The sequence below is a fragment of the Chlamydotis macqueenii genome, chromosome 7, assembly GCF_036417535.1.
Source record: "Chlamydotis macqueenii isolate bChlMac1 chromosome 7, bChlMac1.mat, whole genome shotgun sequence".
Classification (NCBI taxonomy): Eukaryota; Metazoa; Chordata; class Aves; order Otidiformes; family Otididae; genus Chlamydotis; species Chlamydotis macqueenii.
The window spans coordinates 23207699-23226662 of NC_141562.1; the positions used below are offsets into that span (position 1 = coordinate 23207699).

At 38.6% G+C, this 18964-nt stretch overlaps 1 protein-coding gene across 1 annotated transcript in view; it reads right to left on the reverse strand.

Annotated features, from left to right (window-relative positions):
* Positions 1 to 18964, reverse strand: part of BLNK (B cell linker) — a 97163-nt gene that overhangs the window by 52786 nt on the left and 25413 nt on the right. The window lies entirely within an intron of this gene.

Below are 18964 nucleotides of genomic sequence, written 5' to 3' on the forward strand. Positions count from 1 at the left end.
TGTTTAGTCTGTTCAGATAGGAGCAAACCGCAGTTTGCAGCTGGTGAGGAGGGCCCCGCAGACCTGCACCAGGTGCACCAGGTGAGCGGCAGCAGTTCCTCCATCCCTCTGGCGTTGCTCATCACTCCAAAACAGTGTCTCTAGGGGCCCAGGCTGGAGGAGAAGCCAGGGCCTCACTAGCCCCAACTCCAGGAAACACCCTGCCTTCCTCTTCAGGAGCCCGGGGAGGGCCTGGAGGCAGTGGCAGGTTTGAGCCACACAGCAAACATAATGTCATACTATTTTTGTAGTTGTAACCTCAGCAACTGCCCCTCTTTGACCTAATATGCTCATTTGGGGAATGCCAAAGAGGAACTGGGATTTATTTTACCACATGGGTAGCAGCTTGACCACAGCGATGGCTAACGTGAAACCTTCCTCCCCAGCCACAAGTGCCATTCTTGGCAGAGGTGGATTTGTTTCGAGGGATGCCTGTGCCACCTCCATGCTCCCTGGTACATCTGGGGCCATTTGGGATAGTGTGGGATGCACGGTCACTGGCTGCCAAGTGCTGCTGCCCACTGAGCAGCAGTACCTGGAGCAGCTACACTGCCCAGGTGAGGGACAGGTCCCAGGGATGCAGGGCATAATGGTGTGCTAAGAGAATATATCTTGATTCCTTGGACAAGGCTTTTTGCAGAGGTTTTCCCACAGTACTGGTCTTCTGGAGCATCATCATTCAAGCCCTTTACCTAAATGATATTTTCTTAGATAATGTTTTAAGAACTTGCATTCACATGGACTCTGGCATTTTTGTGATTACATAGATAGCCACTAACTTTATTTTCCTGTATATCGCTACAAAAGATGCAGGATAAATTCCTGGCACCATTACTTGACACAGGTAAAGGAAGATTTGCCAGTAACTTCCCTTGGCAGGATGGTTTACAGAATATGCACACTTTTTTGTTTTTATTTTTGATGCTCAAAATGCTATTGAAATTTTGGAAAATACCTCCTAAATGCTTGGACAGATTTTCTAAATGTCGCTGACTGTTGCAACATAATTTCCTCATCACTACAAGTGTTGTAGCTTAGTCTGGATTTGTCTCTCTGATCCTCTCCCAATGTAACTGTGTAATTCTCCATTTATGCTCATAAATAAAGGATTTAAAAAAAAATTATCTTGTGTCTTCAGAAACTAAAATTATTTTTTACCCCCTCTCCTTTTTTCTGCTCTTTATTTCCCGCCAGCTCATTTCTTGTACGTGCTGCCTCGCTCTGGCAGTGTGTTCTGTTTTCTATTTAAGGGCTATGAGGTCATCTAGGCATGGTCAAAACCAGACTCAGTGGAACAAACTCTGTCCTGAGAGTATTCTACCTTCATTTGGTCAAAATTTGCTGCGAATTGCCAGATATTTCCTGTTTACTCAGGGCTCCATTTTTCTGTACCCTATTGTTAAGATCATTTATGGTTTGACTTTGTTTCTCTGAGTAGATAGAAAACTCCTGTAGCAGAGAAACAAGGGATCAGAAGACTTGTCTGAAGCACTTGAGTTCTTGGTAAGTGTTGTTCCTACGTCAGAACAAGCAACTTCATACAGAGCCAATTGCTGTAGAAAAACCATTAGGTAAAATCCAGCGTCTGACTGCTGTCACTGACGTGACTGATGTTTTTTCTTGGCTGAAGGTTTCTCTCTGATTCCTTTGACTGCTTTTTCTGATTTCCACTGAAATCAATAATCTCTAGTTTAGTACATTCCAGTACGTGGTTTGTATGATGATTTTGGGTTTGTCAGGGATTCCTGCTGAAGCTACCAATATTACTAATATTCATATCACAATTATTATTAAACAAAGTATCAGTTGTACATATCTTCCTTTTAAATTAACAAGCTGTCATACTAGCACCTTTTTATGGAGACCATTCATGTCATCGTCTTAATGTGGATTACAGGTTATGACTACGTTTAGTCTGCTGAACCTAGGGGCCCGTTTGAGTTCCTGATCTGGGTTCGCAGCCGAAGCCATATCCTGAGTGCCTAAGAGTGAGGCTCAGTGGTGCAACAGCGTCTGTCCATAGCTGCCTCTGCACGACAAGAAACCAGGCAGGAGCTGTGGCACACAGGAGAGATAGACAATCAAACTCCAGCAGTGTGAGAAGTCCAAGCCACTGCATAGGTACAGCCTCAGCCCTCTGTTTCCATTTCTGACTTCTAGGATTTCACACAGTTGAAATAAAAAGCAGAGAACTGTAAACTGTATCATGTGGCATAAAAATTTAGCAATGAGAAGATGAATAAAAAGAACTGTAAATAGATTAGTTTAAAACATCAAATTATAGTAAATCTTTTTAATGTTTGTTTTTAATGCTTTGAGGAGACAGTGCTGCCTCAAAGGATCTCAATGAACTATGCATGACTATTTCAAGAGGAAGCTATTTTTTACAGATTACATTAATGCTCATAGATACAGTCTAGTGCCTTCAATGTACATAGAACAGCTGAGAAATCTGATGTGAACTAAGCAATCAGTTTGATAACCATGTTTCAATTTTATTCATAACATGACCATATAAGACTTACTTTTTCTCTCAGTCATGCTAGAAAACCATTTCTTAACCCCTTCTCAATTAGTAAAACTTTGTTTCCAACAGTAATAGAGAAGATCGTGCCAAATTTTTTTCTTAGAAGTACTGAGGAGTAGAGGATGCAACTGGTCTTTATAGGAAAGAAATCTTCAAATGGATTTAATGTCGAACCTATCTTGCCGAGTAGCTCATTTTGAGTCCCCCACTTCTGAGCAACATGGGGAACCACAAGATATTGCACATTTTACTCTTTAAAAGACAGCCTTGAAGCTTTTGCTTGGCTTTTCCTTCAGTAAGTCCTGACAAAAGAGCAGCAATGTAAGCTCTCCTGAGCAATATGTACAATGACTGAAAACTCACTTCAAAATATCTGTCTGATTTTACTGTCTTGAGGTCATAGTATTTCACCTAGCTCAGAGGTACTTCTCCTTGTCTATATCTACATGCTGTCTTAAATCTCTCTCAGACTCTGACAATTGCTTTGAAGAGTATTTACTGATGCGTAAAGGTCTCTATTTAAATTTTGAATCTACTGCTTGAGCTCTGACTTTGTGTTGCTACTGGGATAGCAATAAAGGTGAGAGCTCCAATAAAGGTGAGAGCTCCAACCATGGTAGCAGTATAACGTGAATGTAAATGCAGCCCGGTCAGTAGCAGGAATTTAGCCTGATCAGTAGTGTTCAGATGAAAGTCAGTAAATGATTGCTACAGTTCTGCTTTTCAAGGCTGTGGAAGTTTAGTGAAAATAGCCCAAAGGGATACCACCTACCTCTGAACTGGGAAACAGCTAAATTCATACCAGCTGAGTCTGAACTGGAATCTCTATCCATGTTGCTGGCTTGAATTTTTCCTAAAGGCCTGCTATTTTAAAGTATTTTGTATATATTTAATCTCTTCTGCTTTCAGAATGTCTGTAGGAAGACATGCTAGCAATATGCTGTGGGGTGAAGAGCGAAGGGGAGACGGAGGGTTAGCAGTAGACTGTCACATGCTGCCCAGGAGGGTTTTGTCTCTGATCATATGAGCCTGAATGCAAATTTGTGGGACTTGGTACCAGGCCAAAAGAGCACTCCAGCTCTATTGTTTAAAACGATGCCAATTTAGACATAGTTTTGTTTCCCCTCAATTACTATTTCGGTTGATACACTGCCTACTTAACTTACCGTTCAGTGTCCCGTAGCTGGTACTTGGAAACCATGAGTTTATGGAACATTTCTCATGACATTCTCTGTATTTACTACTTACTAATTGCTATAAACAGGTGAAATACTGCTGCTTCGTGTTTAAAATAGTACCTCTGTTTTTCCCAAGCATTGCTCTCAGACTGTCATTAACTAGTCTACTTGAATGGATTTTTGCCAGTTCCAGGATGCACATAAGCCGTTTTAAACTAGGAACTGCTACTTGTACAGGAAAAGTTACATGTGGGCATTTAGTTGTATCTTAGCAGATGAGAGGAAGATGCTTTTCTGTCCCAAATGTTTTTAAATAATACTAATTTTCAGAAGTTTTATTCTCCTCACTGTCAGTCAGACAGCTCAATGCCACAGTGTTAATTTTGGAAGACTCCTAGCAACTGCCCTAGAAATCTTAAAGCTTTAATCTGTTATCACTTTGGATACTAAATGGCATATTCAAAGTTGTTCATATAGTAACAGTAGTAGAACATGCATTTAAAAATGCAACTCTAAATTTAATTGAATGGGATTTGGGTTTGACTTTAGGCTCACTGGAGGAAACAGGCAGTATGTGTAGGCATGTACTGTGGGGTAGGAAAGATGTTAAACCAGTAGATTAGTAGGATTTTCTCATGAAGGGGCTTCTGAGCAAACTCATTTTAGCACCTGCAGAGAAAATGTGTTTTATTTCTCTGGGGACAAACACACTGTGTAAAAAGCTGCACTTCTGCTTTTCAGTTTTACTGTAACCTGTTCCATATGCACACAGAAACAAAAAATTTGCTCCTTCAGGCAGACTAATTATTTGATGTTAAACTGAAAGTGTTTGAGGTCAGACTGCCATGGAGGCAGTGACCCGTGTTGGAGCCAACCGACAGCTACAGTGACTCTGAAGAACAGTGCTGCTGCTTGGTCTGCCAATCTTATCCCCTTCCAGCAGTCAAGAGTGACTGCAACAGAGGTACTCGTAACTGGCCAGCCGTAGTGTAGCTCTGATCCTGAACCATGGAAGGGAGGCACCTTTTCTCCCGGGCTTGTACAGCCTGCTCTCCTTCTTCCTCACCTCTTGCTGCAACTGGATTAAATCTTGGACAAATTTGCATCTCTGTCCATTCTCCTGTTTGGGGTGTGGATTTACCCTGGAGAGTACCCAAGAAGCCTTAGTGGGAGTGCTTACCAGAGCGGGTTCTTTGGCCCTGGCACTGAGAATGAGACTTGCATGGGGCAGAGGAGGATGGGGGAGGAGAAGCTTTTTGTGTCCTTCCTTTCTGCGTGTGCCTGCTGAGCATCAGGCACAATTCAGACATAGACAGTGAATGGTCTCAGTATGTTTGTGTCCCTGCTGACAAAATCACACAGACAAAAGGTTGCATAAAGTTTTTGAATTTCAAAATGGAAGGAAAATCTTAAAATGAGGTTATTTTTTGTATAGCGCTGATACTATTTTCACATATTACAATGCCTTCAGTACCTGGAAAATGCTGGAAAACCACTTCTTTCCTGCACTGGCCTGTAGCACATACAGCTAAGGAAAGTGGCACAATTTGTTAATCTGCACTGCTTCACTGACCATAATCATTTTTGTCTGAGCATTTTCCTGTTCCTGCTTAGGAACAGGAAAAATACTTTTGTCTATAGTCTTTTCCATTTTCCTGTGTTCTGTCTTCTTAAGACTGCTCTATTCTGTTTCTTGGATAACTGGAATTGCCTAACATTATGTTCTGGGAGTAGAAATGTCACCAAACAGAAAAAGTTCTGAAAGTCCTTCTCATCCAAAAGTACAGTGGATTTGAAATACCGCCTTCCGAAAAAGACAGTGAAGTGATCAATGAGATGGGGGACTTTCTAAAGAAAGAAATTAACATCTTATTAATTTAAAAAGTAGCAAGCTACTATTTGAAAAAATAACATTATAACATTTTATGACCAAAGGTGCTATATGGCTGTGAAATGAGACAGTTTCATGAAATACTTTCTTCTGTGCAAAAAAATTGCTCAGACTTGTAACTAAAGCCATGAAATTCTTCTGTTGTCTAAGACTGCCAATTTTGTGAATTGTTGCAAAGAATATGTTTACATAGTTGGTAGTTTTAGTTGCATTGAGACTACAAAACTGTAGCAGATGAATAGAAGTGCCCCACTATATCAGAGTGGGTTATTATTTTTTTATGTATTCTATTTTGAAGCATTTATTGCTGTAGTACAGCATTTAAAAGAGTGATTTCTTAAGTCTGTGGTCATAAAAGCCTGCATCTTTCTACTCTCAGAGTATATTGGGGGAAAAAAATCCTGCATTTAGTAGCAAACACTGGGTTTCAGAATAACTGTTTCTACTTTTTTTTTGTCATAACTTCAGATTTAAAATATAAAAGGAACTTGGAGAAGTGAAAGAAGAAAGAAAATTTGATAAAAGTCTACATGTAAAGAAATGCATAAATGTAAATTTGAATATTAATTGTATTGCAGTAGCACATAGTAATCTTATTCATAAAGAATTATCACTTTTCATTATATGTTGTTCTAATAGAGAACAAGAAGAAAGTCACTGCATTGAGGAAATTACAATCTAAAATATTTTGGGATTAAATAAAGTTTATGACTGGTCATTTAGAAATAATATATAGAGATGATAGTCTTACAAGATTTTTAATTTCTGGACACTAGTGGATTTTACCCACATCTGCAGCATGGACTTGGGTACTTAAATCTTCTCTGTGTTTTTGAGATCTGCCTGGGGTTACATTATACATTTGAAACTGTCCTGTTTGTTACTGCCACAATAATGTTGGGTCAGGAATGTGTTTATAAACAGACTGATGAGTGAAGATTAGATTGCTATGTACTCTTTGTAATTTGACACTGTTGACAAGGTACATATTATTTGTATAGCTTTTGCTATAAAATGTTCATATTAGTTAGCGAATAGGAAGACAATAGCGATACAATAGTATCTTCCAGGGAGAAATTATTGGTTGTTAAGGTATCTCTTCTTTAAGGGTTGTGATTTCTTTCAAGCTTAAGCTTTCCTCAAGGTTGGTTAACTTTCATAATTCTGTTCACAGAAGAATTTCCCCTTTTATGAAAAAGACTCCTGAAGGTATCATGAGCTTCTAAAGAAATTACAGCTTTCTATTATTATTCTTATTCCTAGTGGAACTGATACCACCAACACGGTCCTGACTCAAAGTTCACAGTGTACATTTATTTGTTTCAGCATGGCCCATTGGGATGTTATACCAGCTCAGTGACATACTGTTCATACGCATGCATACTCAGGCACCCACTCACACCCATTTGCTCATTCTTATTTTCCTTAGGCACCTGATGCAGGCTAATGTCACAAAGGTAATATGAATTAGACCTTTGATCTGACCCATGATTGCTTTACTTTAAGTAAGTCAATACTCAAGAATATTAGAGTAGAGAGAAATGACATAATAAAGGAGCAAAATTTTAAGCTTGGTATAGAATAAGCCTGTCCAGGTATCTGCTGGAGCTATGCCATGGGGCTGTGTTTCAAAATGTTCTTGGTGCATTGGTTGTGAATGGACAACACTTCAAATCTGTACAGAAAGTGGGGTTTTCACAGAAACTATGGACTCTGCAAGGTATATTATAAATTCAGATATATACTGATATGTTGGTTTTGACTTAGGCAGGTTCTGTATCATTTACATCTTTAATCCTGAAGAATTTATTCCCATTATTCACTGTGGCTAACAGAGGTTCTGATACTATATTCACCTTGATGATTGTAGAGAAGTGTTGCTGGAAATACATCATCTGTAAGGGCTCTGGTCTGTGATCTGAAATTAGCTATAGTTGTTATTTTTCAGTGTTTTCCTAGAACCACTTTTTTTTTTTTTTTTTTAAACTAAAAACCAGTAAAGTACCAATGTGATGGAGGTGTATCATACATGTTTAGTACTGCTTTTGCTTAAAAGCTGGAATTGTTGAAATTTTGGTTTTATCTGTAGTTTTCAATAAATCCCTGGAAAGGACTTAGCTAGCAGAAAATACCTGTAAGACTATACATGTGAATCGTACTTCTATTTCTTTAAAAAGACAAAAGAATGACAGGAAATATTTGACTTTGTAATTCTTTTCAGAGTATATTTAAATATATATATTTGTGGGCTATATGTGGACAAAAACCATCTAGTTATGAATAATTTCTTAAACATTATTTGTACCAGTAATCCAAAAGGGATATAGCGGATAGTTCGTGCTGACATTTCAAGCAACACAAACAATCCTTTCATTTCTGTGATCTTGAGCTGTATTATCTATTCATTAAAGTGACAGCATGAATATGCCTTATATTCCCTTGTATTTCTTCAGAATATTTTTGCTTGAAGCCAGAGGAATGAGATAAGGAAGATCTATATACTGATAAAGGTAATTAATTATATCAGCCAGATCAGGGATTCAGAAAAGGATCTGATTACTTTTAAGAAATGAATGATAAGGCAAATTAACTGAAATGGTAGGATATTTTTAGGTTATTGTCTGTATTCTGAGAGCTTTGTAAAATAATAAAAAGCCATGAAACTGGGCAGTGAGGAACTAAATAGGAGAAATGACAGAGCTGTGGTAGCAGGTGTCTGGGGAAACTGAAGTGTCAGAATTGTGAAGAAGAAACTGAGACTTACTGCTCTGTCAAGGATATAATTGGAGAGTACCTAAAATGTGCAATGGCAGTGGGTGAAAGAGAATGGAAAACAGAAGAACTAGTATAAGAACTGTAAAGTATGTAATTTTTTTTTTCTCTCTCCTTTCAGAATTCTTGACTATTAGGAATAGGAGGAGATTGTCAGACTTCGAAAACTCAGGCATGGCTTGTGGAAAAATCAAATAAAATTTGTTTCATTACAATTTTTAACAGCAGTCTCAGCCCAGACCGAGATGGCTTTGGACAGGGAGACTGAACTGCCTCTCCAATCTGGAAAATGTCCTTTCATCCCTCTGTCCTCCAGAAGGCTGATAAAATAACCCGCGAGAGGTGGTCTGAGTAGTCCTAAACTGTAACATGCTGCAGGGAAGCTGCATAAACTGATGTTAGCGTGACAAGAGATTGGCCATAGTCTGGCCTGCAAACCTCTTCACCTCTTCAAGACTTCAGGGCATATGTGAATTTTACTTCTAAGAATTGTAAAGAAACAATGATTATGATTATAAAGTCATGATTATAAAGTCAAAGTGTGTTTACACTGTGTGGCAGAGCATGGTGCCAGAGCTGGTGACAACTGAGCAGTCTCTGGAACAAGATGTAGAGGAACTGCACCTTGAGACAAGGCATTTGAGATCTCGGGCAGCATCCAGTAATGCAGCTTTCCTGCTTCTGGCAGCTGAGTAGCTCCTGTGCTTGGTGCTAGCTCCTCAGTCCCTATGCTGCTCCCACTGCAAGTGTACAGATGCTCTGAAGCACTGAAAGGTAGAGAAATCTAGCATGGAGGTTGCCTGTGAATCTTAATTTCATAAATACGTTCATTATGATACTGTCTGATTTAGGGGGTTACAGATGAGCTATCCAGAGAGGCTCTCTGATGCTCTGAATCATGTGTTGAAGGAGTGCTAATACCATCTGTCGTGCAGATATGCACAGGTACCATCATGCTGGTGTCCACGGTGTTACTAAAGTCATTCTACATTCCTCACATTGGTGTTGCTCTTGGAAAGGATATTTGTGAGGAAGGTGCTAATAAAGAGGTAATTTGCATACTGAATGCAAGTTCTGCATTTGTTTGGGGCAAATCTTTGACATACATGTTTTTGGCAAATTAATTAATTCTATGGGTTGCCACCTGTAGCAGTGCAGGCTGTTGGGTTTCAGGTCTTGAATTCTGTTGCACAAAAGGCTGCTGTGGTATTTCTGTTAACTGCACTTCATCTTTTGCAGGGCCAGCTGTGCTGAACAGCCTCTCCTGAACCTGTTTCAAGTGACTGGTTGCTACAGCACCAACTGTCTGGCTTGCAGATGCAACAGGCCCTCCTGCTGCAGTGCCTTAACTTCTCCTTGCAGCTTATCTTGCAGTTTTCACGGCTTAGTATCTTATCTCAACCATTTACCTGTTCTCTACTAATTTCTGAATACAAGAAAGTCTGAATGAAAGGGTTTAATACTTTCTTTCATTATCTTAGAAATACTGAATAGACCACCTGCCATCACAGCACAAACATAGGAAGTAATAAATGAAGCTCTGCGTGCTTATACAAAAGAAAAAGAGGTTAAGTTTTCACTCGATTTCACAGAGGCTAGTCTAAAGCAAGAAGAATGAAATGCCTGTCTTGCAGAGAGCATAAGTATGTGTTGATAACATGCTGTAAATGAAATATTGTATTTCTTTCAAAAACTGAGAGGACTCCAGTTTGGAGACTTAGAGCAAAATGAGCCAAGACATCTGCTCTGTTTTCTGCCTAGTGTGTACTTGAGCTGGGGCACATGTGGAATTCTGCTAAAATGAGATTATAAATTAACAGTCCTTCACACTTCATTGCTTGAGTGAGCCTGAAGTTATTTTCTTCTGAGTTTTGAGTCCCAGGTGCAGCACTTTCTGATTGCCAAATATGATTTTCTAAAAGGGAAGAAAGACCAATGAATTGAAACTACAACAACCTCTTCTCTGTGGGCTGAGTATGGCCATGTAATAGACAAACAGAAAGCACATGAACTGACAGGGTGGAGGAAGAAGATCCTGTTCAGACATGATGATGATGAACCGGTTTGTGATTTGGGCAACAGCTTCCATTTCTGGTTCTGCTTCTGGTTTATGTACAAACATAAGTGGGTCACTTGGGTCTGTGTCTTAAAAAGGTGACCTCTCACTTGTTTCTTTGATTTTTTTGGTACCCAATTTGAGTTGATTTGCAACTGATATTCTATTGGTATTTAGGCTGGCCTAGAATACTAGCTTGCTTAATGTCCCTAAAAATGAGCTAGCAAAGAGGTAATAAAGAAGTATTTATTTGCATGCTGAATGCAATTTCTGCATTTGTTCGGGGCAAATCTTTGAAATACTCCTACCAACTGGAATGTTTCCAGTATTAAAGAAACACTTCCATAATAATAATACTGTTAACTCCCCCCAAATGGCATTCCATAGATGGTTGAACATGGTAGGGTGCCATGAAAGAAAATTGGCAAGGTTGAATCATTCTAAAATTTTCTAATTTAGAACTTGTCCTGAACAGGCTCCAGAACAGAGAATAATGGAAAATCATGATGCTGAAGAAGAGGAGGAGACTCTGGAGACAGATCTAGGCTTTTACTGATTTATGTATTATCTATACAGACGTAAGCCAGCTAAGACTGCAACCTCTGCACCTCTCTCTGTATTTTCCTAACTGGGATAGGGATAAAAATCTGCCATGCAAGATACTCAGAGAACTTGAAACTGGTTGCCATTGCAGTCATCAAGGGTGTTGGGAAGAAAAATTGGGTCTTCCTCTGACATTTTCATATCCTATCAGTTCTTTCATGACCTCCAGATAATATCAAATGGTATTTCAATTGATTGAGAATGGGATTCTTTTCAGTAAGAAAGGATGGCAAAAAGGACAAAATTATTTTCTTTCATTGGAGTATTCAGATGCAATTTTTATTAAAATGGAAAAAAACCCTCCAGCTCTGACAATATATCTGTAACCCTAAGGCATTCCTCATCATTGCAATAGTGGTAATTCAGTCTAACAGTAGTATGTGCATAAAGAAAGACTTTTGTTGTATGTTCTTTCTACTCAGCCCAGGGGCAGGAATATAGTCCACAGAACCACAAGAATTAAGACATTGCCAAGTTTGTTTCCCCTTTAACCACAGCTGCAATACTCCAGCATGGTAACATTTGAACAGCTGCCATTGCTATTTGAAAAGCAGTAAGGCCCCAGCAAATATATGGATATCAGGACTTGATCAGAAAACACAATCTTGTAGATTTGGTATATTTTTGTATGTTTTCAAGTTTAGAGAGAACTGTATTGCTACTATTTGTGTTATCCTTTCAAAGACTGAATTGCTGTTTTATTTACAGTCTCTTATGACTTCTGATGAATCTTGTATGCAGGTGTCTGTTTTCTCTTTATCAGCTCTGCCAAATGTAGTTTCTCGCTACAGCTTTATTTTTGGTAACAAACACAGGCTTGTAATCATGGTTATTTCCTGTCAAATGTATTTAGCATCTTTATACAACTGCAGTTGATGCAATTGTTCAGTGAGAAAGGCTGCTAAAAGGAGGGGGTTTTTAGACATTGTGTTCACTTGAAATATTCTTAATATAAAAATTTAAGGGATGCTTCAGGACAGGTAAGACTGTTGCCTAAGTTCTGCATCTCTGAGTTTGTCTTAAACATGAACTATAAGCAGCTAGTGGGCTGACAGGTGACAAGTCACTCATGATCTAAAAGCTGTACAGCACAGGACTGAACAGGTGATATACCTTGCTCTTCAGCTGAACACATTGCTGGCTGGAATGGCTTCTATTTTCATCCCACCTAGAACACCATTAATGTAATTCCAGCTTTCATCTCCATGTCCAGCTTAGAAAGAAGGTAGTTGGAAAATGTCTTTTGTGTGGTTGCAGTTGTAGGAGAATGTGAAGTACAGAAATAGCTTCTCCTTTGTACAATTTTCTTTGTACATTATTTTCAAAATAAGACAGTGTATAAAATACAAACTCACTGTTCATCTATGGAAAAGTACCAAATGTTACTGGACTTAAATATTGGACAGTGTATTTTGCCAAGATAGGGTATCACAATTTTTTTGTCAAATCTCAAAAATATGGTAAAGCTTCTTGGAAGATTGGATTGGATTTCCTTTGTACTAAGAAAAATGCCCAGTTATAGATTCACAGGATTGGAAAGTGTCTGTCTGTCTGTGTTTGCCTGACTAGGTACTTCTCTTGATATGAACTGGGGAGCTGAGATGGGGAAGGTGCTGTGATTAACTATGGTCTCATGTTCAAATCCATAAGGTCTATGGTGGTGCCACGAGGCTTTTAAGGCTGTGACTTTTCCGTTCTTTCATTGTTAAGTTTTGGCAAAACACTTAAAAAATTATTTCAGAATACCAGTTTTGCCTGGCTTTGGATTCAAGATAGCATGATGAAGAATGCTATCACAAGAGCAGAAGTGACCTTTATAGAAGAGCAAGAAACACAATATGCTTCTCAGCTGTGAGAGGGTCCTTCTTCCTTCTCAAGTAACTGATATCACTGCAAATGTCTCAGTTGCTCCTGGCAGGATGGAAGAGAAACTGCTGTTGTGCAAGTGTCTGTTGCCCCCTTTCTGCTGCAGGAGTGTAATATTGTCTGCTGCTGTAAAAGGAGGCAAGATGGTATTGCGTTGCTGAGAAAATAGTTCCTAGACCCTCCTGTGAACAGGAAAATATCCAGAATTAATTCTAATCAGCAGGCAATGGTTGACTGTAAATATTTGATGCCTGAGTAGACTTTTGTAATAGCTTTTCTATGATAAAATTGAGTAAGTAATATTTAAAAATCTGATTGAAAGTCAAATTCTGATACTTTTTTTTTTTTCCTTTGGAGTATATATAGCTACCAAGGAAGTGTCCTGTAGTGTTTATGTAATATTAGAGTGGTTATGTCCTGGAAACCTCTTTTGGTCTCTTTTAGGTATCATTTTAGTTTATTCATATTTCACTATATGAAGAGGTATCTTCTGAATTTGCAGCCTTGGCCTTTTCCAGTTTGGGGAGTAAGTGGAGATTTTTAAAGTGCCATTTAAGCTACATCAAAAACTAAGGAAAGCAATGAACTAAATCCACATATTTAGACATAAAGTATTGAACCTGAGTCAGCACTGGTATTTAAAGGATATAGGGTAATTAAAAATCTGTTATGGTATAACCCAAGGAGAGGAGAAAACCTTTCCTGCTTGCTAAGTATTGGGATAGAAGTCATCGACCACCTTTGGTTTTTCAGCTTGGAGCTTTCTCTGGAGTGAAGAAAGTCCAAATGCAGATTGTCACAAGATTTCTGTACTGCTGCATCTTGCTTAAAGAGATGGCAAAAGCTCTTTGTCTTTATTATTTCTTAAGGAAACAGTCTAATTCTCATAGAAATCTCATTGATATTATTAGTATTTTTATTAGGATTTGTCTTTGGTTAGGCAAAGTAATCCACTGAAATAAAAATATAGAAGCAAGAAATAAAAATATTTCAAAATGAAATCCCTCCTTCTCGCAGGGAGGTTGGACTAGATGACCTTTAAAGTTCCCTTCCAACCCTAAGGATTCTGTGATTCTATGAAACTGAAAGTATCGTTGCACACCCTACCTTTATTGACTAAGAATAAATTTAATAATAATGCCTGTGTAATCCACCCCTCCAAAGAGGATTAGAAAATTCCCTACATGTGAAATTTGAATGTCATTGTAGTCTGTTAGAAGCCTACTGATTTATTTCTCGACTTTTAAAAAATTTTATTCTTCATTTTAACTGTTGTCTTAATGTTTATGCCTTCTAGTTTCTTGTCTTTTTGATGAGAAGTAAAAATGTAATGGAAGAAAATGCATTATGTATGCAAGTGTTTGAGACAATGATTCTTGCTAGAAGCATGGCCAATGACTTAAATGATGCACTGAAGCGTCTGACTAAATTGTTGAGAAAAGATGGGTGTAAATCTCTGTCACGAGTACACTAGAATTAATTTTGCCAGCAGAGGCCTCTCTGCCCTTTGAACCATCGTCCTCTTTTGTTGCCCACAAGCCTGGGTTGCCCACAAGCCTGGGTTGGCCCCTGCCAGCACAAAGGTCTGCTGCAGCGATGCCAGTATTGGTCACTGCTTGGCCAGTAATCTTCACAATATTCAGATGTCCTAAATGCATGTCACTCCTGTGGTCCTTTGGCATCACAGCTGGTGAATGGGACCTTGGGAAGCAAGTTACGGCTTTCACCTGCAGTGCAGTTGTGCAGTTTTCCTTACTATTTTAAGTAAAGACATCACAATTCCTGTTACTTTTCCATTATAGCACCCCTGTGAGATAGGGAAATACTATTATTTCCACACTGCAGGTGGGAAAGGAAACAGAGAATGCTAAAATAATTTAGCTGAATTTACTTAGGTAAGGCAAGGTTTCAAATCCACATTTATGAAATCCAAGTTTAGTGATTATTGGTCACCATCACTCCAAAAGATTTTGCTTTATCAACTCTTCTGACCCAGCTACAAAGGGGCTAAGAGGGGATCCAGGCCATTGCACCTGGTGTATGGAGAACTTGTCTATGGATTTAAGTGTTGATAGCTGTGAAAAAGCTGAACAGTGAATTTTCCATATTAGGTTGTTTACCTTCCTTAATGAAGAAATAAAAGAAAAAATGTGAGTGGAGCGGGGTGGGGGGATGAAAAAGGAGTTAACGTGTAATATTTCCAGTTCTTGCCATTTGAATTATGCAAATGCAGACATTTCAAGTGGAACATCTCAGCATTACAAAGGTATTTTCCTGATATGTAATATCTCTTACAATTGAGAATTTATTCATATGTCTCAGGAAAAGACATCTCCTTTGCTTGGTTGGCAAGGATGAAATGTTTCAGTCTGAAGTTATTAAAAATTATGAACAAATGAAAAATAGAAACTAATCTAGAAATCAATCTTAATTACAGAACACTTCCTTGATTTTTTTTTTTCTTCTTCTATATAGGGTTGGAAGGGACCTTCGAAGGTCATCTAGTCCAACCCCCCTGCAAGGAGCAGGGACATCCCCAACTAGATCAGGTTGCTCAGAGCCTCATCCAGCCTGGCCTTGAACGTTTCCAGGGATGGGGCCTCCACCACCTTTCTGGGCAACCTGTTCCAGTGTTCTATAACTCGCATCGTAAAAATTTATTTCCTAATTTCTAATCTAAATCTACCCCCCTCTATTTTAAAACCATTACCTCTCGTCCTATTGCAACAGGCCCTACTAAACAGCCTATCCCCATCTTTCTTGTAGGCCCCCTTGAGGTACTGGAAGACCGCTATCAGGTCTCCCTGGACCCTCCTCTTCTCCAGGCTGAACAGCCCCAACTCTCTCAGCCTGTCCTCATAAGAGAGGTGCTCCAGCCCTTTGATCATCTTCGTGGCCCTCCTCTGGACCTTCTCCAACTGGTCCATGTCCTTCTTGTGTTGGGGGCTCCAGAACTGGACACAGTTTTGGACACAGAACTGGACACAGATTTATGAGTAGCAAATTTTTTCTGCATATGCAATAAATTCCTCATAAAATAAACTAGTACCAATTTTCACAGCAGTGAAAATTAGTAGATGTTTATTTCAAGGAAAGGAGATCAAATCCTCCTCACACCATAATTAAACAAAGCTTATAATTATGCGTTCCTCATCACAACTCACTTATAATCCAGGATCTTCCATAACTGCATGTTGCGATGTACAAAAGGGAAACTCAAGACTTGGTATCTCATACCTGATTTGCAAGTGAAGATTTCTCATTCGCCTAGCAATCTGACACTGCCAGAACAGGCTTCTAAATTAGTGTGAAAGAAAGCACTGATTTTGTGGTGAAAGATTCCAGTCCTGATTTTGGAAAACAATCCCTAATTTGAGAGCAAAATTTATTCTAAGTTTCATTTGGGACAAATTTCTAATTACATTAGCTGTAAAGAAGGCCTTTTAATTTCACAGTCCCTGGGAAGGTGAAACTTGAATAAGCAGAAAGCGTTGTGAAACAACTTCTGCATAAACATCTGATACTATAAGGCTTGGACTATCTACCCAGAGGTGACTGAGCTGTAATTACATTTCTTTCTCAAGATGTGCTTTCAAATTATGGATGTTTATAATTGAGTTATAGCTTATATGCCAGTTTTGCTGAATACAGTTATAAATACCAATCTTATTTGCACTACTTATTAAGATGTTAAGTAGAGAAAGCAACACAGCATGTTTGGAAAGCACTTAAGTTCCAGTATTCTGAAATATCTGTGGTATGAGGTCAATTTGGATACCTGTGCTCTCTTAAAGAGTGCTCCTGAATGTAGTGTGATGTTCTATATAGCGTTCTTCCTGGCATAGATTTTAACACTGAATAAAGGAGCCCATGACTGTAGTCAGTGGGATGTTTGAGACTTCTCCAATAGGAAGTATCTGCAAAGTGCTGTTGTACTGCCATTCTTGAGGGAAAATGTGTTCAGCCTTTTGGGTGATCCCAGGCTTTCAGGGTGAATTTATCAACTGAGTCTGCTGTGTGGCATGAAAAATACAATGGTAAAACTCAAGATTTCAACATATCAGGACTATTGAAAACATATAAACCTGTGACAGCAGTTTGTTGCACAAACCTGGCAGACAGCTCCAGAGAGTGTTTGGATTAGTGCCTCAGTACCCTGCTGTCCTGTGTTTGAAAGCAGCACCTCTCCTCTGTTATTGTTTTAGGAAGTGGGGAAGGAAATATTTTATTATTGCATTTCAGGGATAGGATAGAACACTAGTAGAGATTGCACCTTGGTAATTTCACTACTTTATTCAGTAGGTGCTCAGAAGCAATCAAAGTAGATCTGTGGTTTTAAGTGTTGATGGGAACCAGTTTACATCAGGCTATCATTAGGGTAACATCAAAGCCACTACTAATTGAATTAACAGAATATAATAAGAGACTTCATGGAAAGTGTAGTGCAAAAGAAGTTTATTTCAGAGTATCAAAACAGAATTACTATGAGAATCTCTCCCCAGAGAAAACATTTTGTCTTTTTTCCTCCTGTAATCTTTTCCCCCTTAGAGAACAGGTATACTACTGACTAGAGAGAAAAGAGCCTTTCATTGAGTTACTGGATGTATTTGGTGCAGAAGTCAGGGAAGTATGCCCATGCATGGCTGCAGATTGCTGCTGGTATATTTGTGATAGGATTTCCTAGTAAAATGTAGAATAACTGTGTATTTTAGTTCACAGAGCATTTATAGCTTTCTAGACTAAAAATCTTCCTTACAGAAAAGAAGAACACTAAGTGTTACACTAGTGAGAACTAGAATGTGAAAGGCAAAGAGCTTTTGATAGTGGCATGTCAGGGGACCTAGCTTCTGTATAATGAAGCCCCATCAAGAAACTTTTGTAACAGGCAGAGACCTGAAGCACTGGCCACTACCAGGAGAAACACAGGATTCTTGTCTCACTTTGTCTGGCAATTACTTTTTTTTCTGTTTATCTACCCTTAGAGTTCTTGTCCGTTGGGGATTACTTGCTGTACGAACAGGCTTGAACAGGCTTGTTCATCTGGCTTAAGTGGATCAATGTAGACCTTTTCCAGTTAAAACCTGCAAACCGTTTGAGTGCCAGAAACTCAGGCAATTTTTGCAATGGCATATAGTAAGACGTAAGAGCAATAGGTGTCAGAGTGAAAGTTGGTGCTAGAGACCTGACATGCACACTGTGCCTTTCAGGAGTTTTATTACTTTGGAGTTGATCTACTCTGGTCTTTTGCTTTGTACTTGATAACAGAATTAATAACAAAACACCTTTGTTATTCCAACACAAAATTTGAGAATCCAAAGCTTGAATGCTCACATCAGTAGAAGTCCAACTCTTGGTCTCAGTTCAGTAGATTTCTGTTTGCCCCAATATTGTAGTAGATTCATGTATATCACAGAAACAGAGGTCACACCCTTGGTTAAATTTATATTCTTGCTCTCTACATGTTCTCTCAAAATGATGTCCCGTTAGACTTAATTACTTTGCAAGAAAGTCCTTTGATATTTTCCTTACTCATCTAGTTAATTATTAAAACAAACCCAGAAGAATATTAACTTATGCTCTCATGAAATTCTTATCAATAGGAATAGGATTTTAATGGGTAAAAATGCCTCCAAGTTCCTCCAGTCTTTTACTAATAGAGTGGGATTTGAAAACCAGTTCTGGTTTCCTAAATTGATATATTTTCCTAGCTAGGGAAAAATAAAAATGCTACATGGAATAACAACCACCATTAGGTGAAACAGAGCAACTCACTCCATATTAACCCAAACTCTTATTGGTTTCAACAGCTTACAGCAAAAACTCCTTAATATTATTTCTGTGCAGTAAAATATAATATAATATACTTGAACATATAAAAAATAATATACTTGAACAATAAGGATATCCTTCTAAATTAACTTGATTTGTCACAAATTACACGAAAGTATTTCCTGTTATACCTGTATTTGCTTATTCAGTATTCTATTTAAATTTGAACATAGCACTTTGTTAAAATTGATCCCTAAGCAGCA